We start from the raw sequence: 8,045 nt of genomic DNA on the forward strand, positions 1-8,045 counted from the left end.
ATTTTGGTAAAATTAGGATATTGATGAATTTTGTTCGATCATAACTTTTGCCTCGGTTTTCAAAATTGATTGAAATTTGTTTGGAATTAAAGATCTTTAAAAACCCTTTAATTTTGATATAAAGTTTGCCAAATTTGAAATTTTGTAGAGGAAGTTATGATCATTCAAAGTTGGTGTTAAAAATCTGAAATTCTGCAACTTTGCAGAATTTCATGATTTCTGATATGTGCGAGCACACACTCTTGTGTGGACGCACAGCCTGCAAAAATTTTGACCTGTGCGGACGCACACACCTGTGCACACGCACAAGCAGGGAAGTACGTTATGTTTGCTGCGCTAGCACAGCTTGTGCACGCACATATCTAAGGAAAAACTTCAACCTGTGCGGACGCACACGTTAGGAAGGCCAATCTGTTGGGGGCGCTGGCACGGGTTGTGCGAGTGAACAGATTCTGAAAGTTTTGCCACCTGTGAGTACGCACACTCCTGTGCATACGCACACATTTTAAAATTTTCTGGACGTGCGCACGCACAGACCCCTGTGCAGCCGCACACGTCATGTTTCTCAAATTTACTTGTTTTTCAACTATTTTACCTTCCCAATAAGGTTGTAAGCTTCTATAACACCATTTTAAGAGTTTTGGGTTTGGTTTTGATTATTAGCAAATGGAGGCCTAGGTTTCTGGCGGGCGGAGGATGGTTTGATGCCACATGAAGGGTGTTGGATACAAGAGACGAGAAATTATGATTTGCTGATGTTTGGAAACTGAATTGTGAATGGACAGTGGTTGAGATGAGTCGGGGACTCGGATTGAGATGATGGATCTCTGTATACTGAAAATGCTTTTTGAGAACCACTGAAATAATGTTTTTACTGAGATTTTGAGACGCTATGTGCATGGCAGGGATGGTGGTTAATCCCGCCTGTCGAGGTAGCGACGACAGCGTAAGGACGGTGGTTAATATCGCTTACATTGAGATGTGAGGTCTGAGGCAGAGTATCCCGCTCGCATCCCTTTAGATCTATAGGGCATGCAAGCGCCGGTACCTGGACAGTGATCCGGGCTATATATCTCGGGAGTTCCCATATGAGAAATCCGAAGGGCGACGTCTCCATGGAGATGTGTCGGGTTGGCAGTTGAACCGACAATGTAATATCACAGCTAGTAGGGCAGGCATTCATCATATGCATTTTCTATCTAATTGTATGCTTTGTTTACTTGAATTGGCTTGCCTAATTGAATAACATGCTTACTTGCTATTTGAATTATTTTCCTTATATGCTTCTACTTGTGGTTTACTTGCATTGTATATTACATGTGCTTTCTACTGGGATTGAGGAGGTTCGGAAGGCGGTGGCGATGGGATCGCATGGAGGATCGATTGGTGAAGGTTGTGGGACAACGGTGGTTGTTTAGAGTAGAAATCCCCTAGGATAGATACCTGGTTTATTTAAGTCAAGTTGGTATATTATGCTTATTTGTTTTAGAATGCTTTGAAGTTGAATTTTGTGACGGATATGGAGTTTAGGATTGCCTTTGGCGTCTCGGGGTCTTATATCCTACATCACTGGGTGCTGTTACCATACTGAGAACCTCTGGTTCTCATACCATATCTTTGTTGTATTTTTCAGATGCAGGTCGCAACCCACCTCAGTGAGTTGCTTTGGATGGTGACAGCAGCGAATGATCTTGGATTCTTGGTGGGCGAAATTGTGATCACTACAACTTCGCACAACTAACCAGCAAGTGTACTGGGTCATCCAAGTAATAAACCTTACGCGAGTAAGGGTCGATCCCACAGAGATTGTTGGTATGAAGCAAGCTATGGTCACCTTGTAAATCTTAGTCAGGTAAACTCAAATGGGTATGGTGATAAACGCATAAAACATAAAGATAAAAATAGAGATACTTATGTAATTCATTGGTAGGAATTTCAAATAAGCGTATGAAGATGCCTTCCCTTCCGTCTCTCTGCTTTCCTACTGTCTTCATCCAATCCTTCCTACTCCTTTCCATGGCAAGCTTAAGCAAGGGTTTCACCGTTGTCAGTGGCTACCTCCCATCCTCTCAGTGGAAATGTTCAACGCACCCTGTCACGGCACGGCTATCCATCTGTCGGTTCTCGATCAGGCCGGAATAGAATCCAGTGATTCTTTTGCGTCTGTCACTAACGCCCCGCACTCAGGAGTTTGAAGCACGTCACAGTCATTCAATCATTGAATCCTACTCAGAATACCACAGACAAGGTTAGACCTTCCGGATTCTCTTGAATGCCGCCATCAGTTCTAGCCTATACCACGAAGACTCTGATCTCACGGAATGGCTGGCTCGGTTGTCAGGCGAGCACTCGGTTGTCAGGCGATCAACCATGCATCGTGTATCAGGAATCCAAGAGATATTCACCCAATCGAAGGTAGAACGGAGGTGGTTGTCAGTCACACGTTCATAGGTGAGAATGATGATGAGTGTCACGGATCATCACATTCATCAAGTTGAAGAACAAGTGATATCTTAGAACAAGAACAAGCGGAATTGAATAGAAGAACAGTAGTAATTGCATTAATACTCGAGGTACAGCAGAGCTCCACACCTTAATCTATGGTGTGTAGAAACTCCACCGTTGAAAATACATAAGAACAAGGTCTAGGCATGGCCGAATGGCCAGCCTCCCAATGATCTAAGATAGCATCAGAACAAAGATAACTACCCAGATGTCTCAATACAATGGTAAAAGGTCCTACTTATAGAGAACTAGTAGCCTAAGGTTTACAGAGATGAGTAAATGACATAAAAATTCACTTCCGGGCCCACTTGGTGTGTGCTTGGGCTGAGCAATGAAGCATTTTCGTGTAGAGACTCCTCTTGGAGTTAAACGCCAGCTTTGGTGCCAGTTTGGGCGTTTAACTCCCATTCTTGTGCCAGTTCCGGCGTTTAACGCTGGGAATTCTGAGGGTGACTTTGAACGCCGGTTTGGGCCATCAAATCTTGGGCAAAGTATGGACTATTATATATTGCTGGAAAGCCCAGGATGTCTACTTTCCAGCGCCGTTGAGAGCGCGCCAATTGGGCTTCTGTAGCTCCAGAAAATCCGCTTCGAGTGCAGGGAGGTCAGAATCCAACAGCATCTGCAGTCCTTTTTAGTCTCTGAATCAGATTTTTGCTCAGGTCCCTCAATTTCAGCCAGAAAATACCTGAAATCACAGAAAAACACACAAAATCATAGTAAAGTCCAAAAAAGTGAATTTTAACTAAAAACTAATAAAAATATACTAAAAACTAACTAGATCATACTAAAAACATACTAAAAACAATGCCAAAAAGCGTACAAATTATCCGCTCATCGCAACACCAAACTTAAATTATCCGGTCAAAATCAAATAAGATAAAAAGAAGAGAGTATGCAATGAATTCCAAAAACATCTATGAAGATCAGTATTAATTAGATGAGCGGGGCTTTTAGCTTTTTGCCTCTGAACAGTTTTGGCATCTCACTCTATCCTTTGAAATTCAGAATGATTGGCTTCTTTAGGAACTTAGAATCCAGATAGTGTTATTGATTCTCCTAGTAAAGTATGATGATTCTTGAACACAACTACTTATTGAGTCTTGGCCGTGGCCCAAAGCACTCTGTCTTCCAGTATTACCACCGGATACATACATGCCACAGACACATAATTGGGTGAACCTTTTCAGATTGTGACTCAGCTTTGCTAGAGTCCCCAACTCGAGGTGTCCAGGGTTCTTAAGCACACTCTTTTTGCCTTGGATCACAACTTTATTTCTTTCTTTTTCTTTTTCTCTTTTTTTTTCGAATTTTTTTTTGTATTCACTGCTTTTTTTCTTGCTTCAAGAATCATTTTTATGATTTTTCAGATCCTCAGTAACATGTCTCCTTTTTCATCATTCTTTCAAGAGCCAACATTCATGAACCACAAATTCAAAAGACATATGCACTATTTAAGCATACATTCAGAAAACAAAAATATTGCCACCACATCAAAATAATTAAACTGTTATAAAATTCAAAATTCATGCAATTCTTCTCTTTTTCAATTAAGAACATTTTTTATTCAAGAAAGGTGATGGATTCATAGGACATTCATAACTTTAAGGCATAGACACTAAGACACTAATGATCACAAGACACAAATATAGATAAACATAAGCATAATTTTCGAAAAACAGGAAAATAAAGAACAAGGAAATTAAGGAACGGGTCCACCTTAGTGATGGCGGCTCTTTCTTCCTCTTGAAGATCCTATGGAGTGCTTGAGCTCCTCAATGTCTCTTCCTTGTCTTTGTTGCTCCTCTCTCATGATTCTTTGATCTTCTCTAATTTCATGGAGGATGATGGAGTGTTCTTGGTGCTCCACCCTTAGTTGTCCCATGTTGGAACTCGATTCTCCTAGGGAGGTGTTTAGTTGCTCCCAATAGTTTTGTGGAGGAAAGTGCATCCCTTGAGGCATCTCAGGGATCTCATGATGAGTGGGGTCTCTTGTGTGCTCCACCCTCTTCTTAGTGATGGGCTTGTCCTCATCAATAGGGATGTCTCCCTCTATGTCAACTCTAACCGAATAACAGAGGTGACAAATGAGATGAGGGAAGGCTAACCTTGCCAAGGTAGAGGACTCGTCCGCCACCTTGTAAAGTTCTTGAGATATAACCTCATGAACTTCTATTTCTTCTCCAATCATGATGCTATGAATCATGATAGCCCGGTCTATGGTAACTTCGGACCGGTTGCTAGTGGGAATGATTGAGCGTTGAATAAACTCTAACCATCCTCTAGCCACGGGCTTGAGGTCATGCCTTCTCAATTGAACCGGCTTCCCTCTTGAATCTCTCTTCCATTGAGCGCCCTATTCACAAATAACTGTGAGGACTTGGTCCAACCTTTGATCAAAGTTGACCCTTCTAGTGTAAGGATGTTCATCTCCTTGCATCATGGGCAAATTGAATGCCAACCTTACACTTTCCGGACAAAAATCCAAGTATTTCCCCCGAACCATAGTAAGATAATTCTTTGGATCCGGGTTCACACTTTGATCATGGTTCTTGGTGATCCATGCATTGGCATAAAACTCTTGAACCATTAAGATTCCGACTTGTTGAATGGGGTTGGTAAGAACTTTCCAACCTCTTCTTCGGATCTCATGTCGGATCTCCGGATATTCACCCTTTTTGAGTGTAAAAGGGACCTCGGGGATCACCTTCTTCAAGGCCACAACTTCATAGAAGTGGTCTTGATGCACCCTTGAGATGAATCTCTCCATCTCCCATGACTCGGAGGTGGAAGCTTTTGCCTTCCCTTTCCTCTTTCTAGAGGTTTCTCCGGCCTTGGATGCCATAAATGGTTATGGAAAAACAAAAAGCAATGCTTTTACCACACCAAACTTAAAATGTTTGCTCGTCCTCGAGCAAAAGAAGAAAGAAGAGAGTAGAAGAAGAAGAAATGAGGAAGAAGGGAATGGCTTTGTGTTCGGCCAAAGGGGAAGAAGTAGTGTTTAGGTTGTGTGAAAATGAAGGAGTGAAGATGGGTTTATATAGGAGAGGGGGAAGGGTAGGGTTCGGTCAATTGAGGGTGGGTTTGGGTGGGAAAGTGGTTTAAATTTGAATGGTGAGGTAGGTGGGGTTTTATGAAGGATGGATGTGAGTGGTGAAGAGAAAAATGGGATTTGATAGGTGAAGGGTTTTTGGGGAAGAGGTGTTGAGGTGATTGGTGAATGGGTGAAGAAGAGAGAGAGTGGTGGGGTAGGTGGGGATCCTGTGGGGTCCACAGATCCTGAGGTGTCAAGGAAAAGTCATCCCTGCACCAAATGGCATGAAAAAAATGCGTTTTTATCCATTTCTGACGTTAAACGCCGGGCTGGTGCCCATTTCTGGCGTTTAACGCCAGTCTGGTGCCCCTTTCTGGCGTTAAACGCCAGTCTGGTGCCCCTTTCTGGCGTTAAACGCCCAGAATGGTGCTAGACTGGGCGTTAAACGCCCAACAGCTAGCCTTACTGGCGTTTAAACGCCAGTAAGTTCTTCCTCCAGGGTGTGCTGTTTTTCTTCCTGTTTTTTTCATTCTGTTTTTGCTTTTTTCATTGATTTTGTGACTTCTCATGATCATCAACCTACAAAAAACATAAATTAACAAAGGAAAATAGTCAAAATATAACATTGGGTTGCCTCCCAACAAGCGCTTCTTTAATGTCAGTAGCTTGACAGAGGGCTCTCATGGAGCCTCAGAAATACTCAGAGCAATGTTGGAATCTCCCAACACCAAACTTAGAGTTTGAATGTGGGGGTTCAACACCAAACTTAGAGTTTGGTTGTGGCCTCCCAACACCAAACTTAGAGTTTGACTGTGGGGGCTCTGTTTGGCTCTGTTTTGAGAGAAGCTCTTCATGCTTCCTCTCCATGATGACAGAGGGATATCCTTGAGCCTTAAACACAAAGGATTCTTCATTCACTTGAATGATCAACTCTCCTCTATCAACATCAATCACAGCCTTTGCTATGGCTAGGAAGGGTCTGCCAAGGATGATGGATTCATCCATGCACTTCCCAGTCTCTAGGACTATGAAATCAGTAGGGATGTAATGGTCTTCAACCTTTACCAGAACATCCTCTACAAGTCCATAGGCTTGTTTTCTTGAATTGTCTGCCATCTCTAGTGAGATTTTTGCAGCTTGCACCTCAAAGATCCCTAGCTTCTCCATTACAGAGAGAGGCATGAGGTTTACACTTGACCCTAAGTCACACAAGGCCTTTTTGAAGGTCATGGTGCCTATGGTACAAGGTATTGAAAACTTCCCAGGATCCTGTCTCTTTTGAGGTAATTTCTGCCTAGACAAGTCATCCAGTTCTTTGGTGAGCAAAGGGGGTTCATCCTCCCAAGTCTCATTTCCAAATAACTTGTCATTTAGCTTCATGATTGCTCCAAGGTACTTAGCAACTTGCTCTTCAGTGACATACTCATCCTCTTCAGAGGAAGAATACTCATCAGAGCTCATGAATGGCAGAAGTAAGTCCAATGGAATCTCTATGGTCTCATTTTGAGCCTTAGATTCCCATGGTTCCTCATTGGGGAACTCATTGGAGGCCAGTGGACGTCCATTGAGGTCTTCCTCAGTAGCGTTCACTGCCTCTCCTTCCTCCCAAAATTCGGCCATGTTGATGGCCTTGCACTCTCCTTTTGGATTTTCTTCTGTATTGCTTGGGAGAGTACTAGGAGGGAGTTCAGTAATTCTCTTGCTCAGCTGACCCACTTGTGCCTCCAAGTTTCTAATGGAGGACCTTGTTTCAGTCATGAAACTTTGAGTGGTTTTGATTAGATCAGAGACCATGGTTGCTAAGTCAGAGGTATTCTGCTTAGAACTCTCTGTCTGTTGCTGAGAAGATGATGGAAAAGGCTTGCTATTGCTAAACCTGTTTCTTCCACCATTATTGTTGTTGAAACCTTGTTGAGGTCTCTGTTGATCCTTCCATGAGAGATTTGGATGATTTCTCCATGAAGGATTATAGGTGTTTCCATAGGGTTCTCCCATGTAATTCACCTCTTCTATTGAAGGGTTCTCAGGATCATAAGCTTCTTCTTCAGATGAAGCTTCCTTAGTACTGCTTGGTGCATTTTGCATTCCAGACAGACTTTGAGAAATCATATTGACTTGTTGAGTCAATATTTTATTCTGAGCCAGTATGGCATTCAGAGTGTCAATCTCAAGAACTCCTTTCTTCTGATTGGTCCCATTGTTCACAGGATCCCTTTCAGAAGTGTACATGAATTGGTTATTTGCAACCATTTCAATCAGCCCTTGAGCTTCTGTAGGCGTCTTCTTCAGATGAAGAGATCCTCCAGCAGAGCTATCCAAAGACATCTTGGATAGTTCAGAGGGACCATCATAGAAAATTCCAATGATGCTCCATTCAGAAAGCATATCAGTGGGACACTTTCTGATTAATTGTTTGTATCTTTCCCAAGCTTCATAGAGGGACTCTCCTTCCTTCTGTCTGAAGGTTTGGACTTCCACTCTAAGCTTACTCAATTTTTGAGGTGGA

The sequence above is a fragment of the Arachis hypogaea genome, chromosome 6 (assembly GCF_003086295.3).
Source record: "Arachis hypogaea cultivar Tifrunner chromosome 6, arahy.Tifrunner.gnm2.J5K5, whole genome shotgun sequence".
NCBI classification, from domain to species: Eukaryota; Viridiplantae; Streptophyta; class Magnoliopsida; order Fabales; family Fabaceae; genus Arachis; species Arachis hypogaea.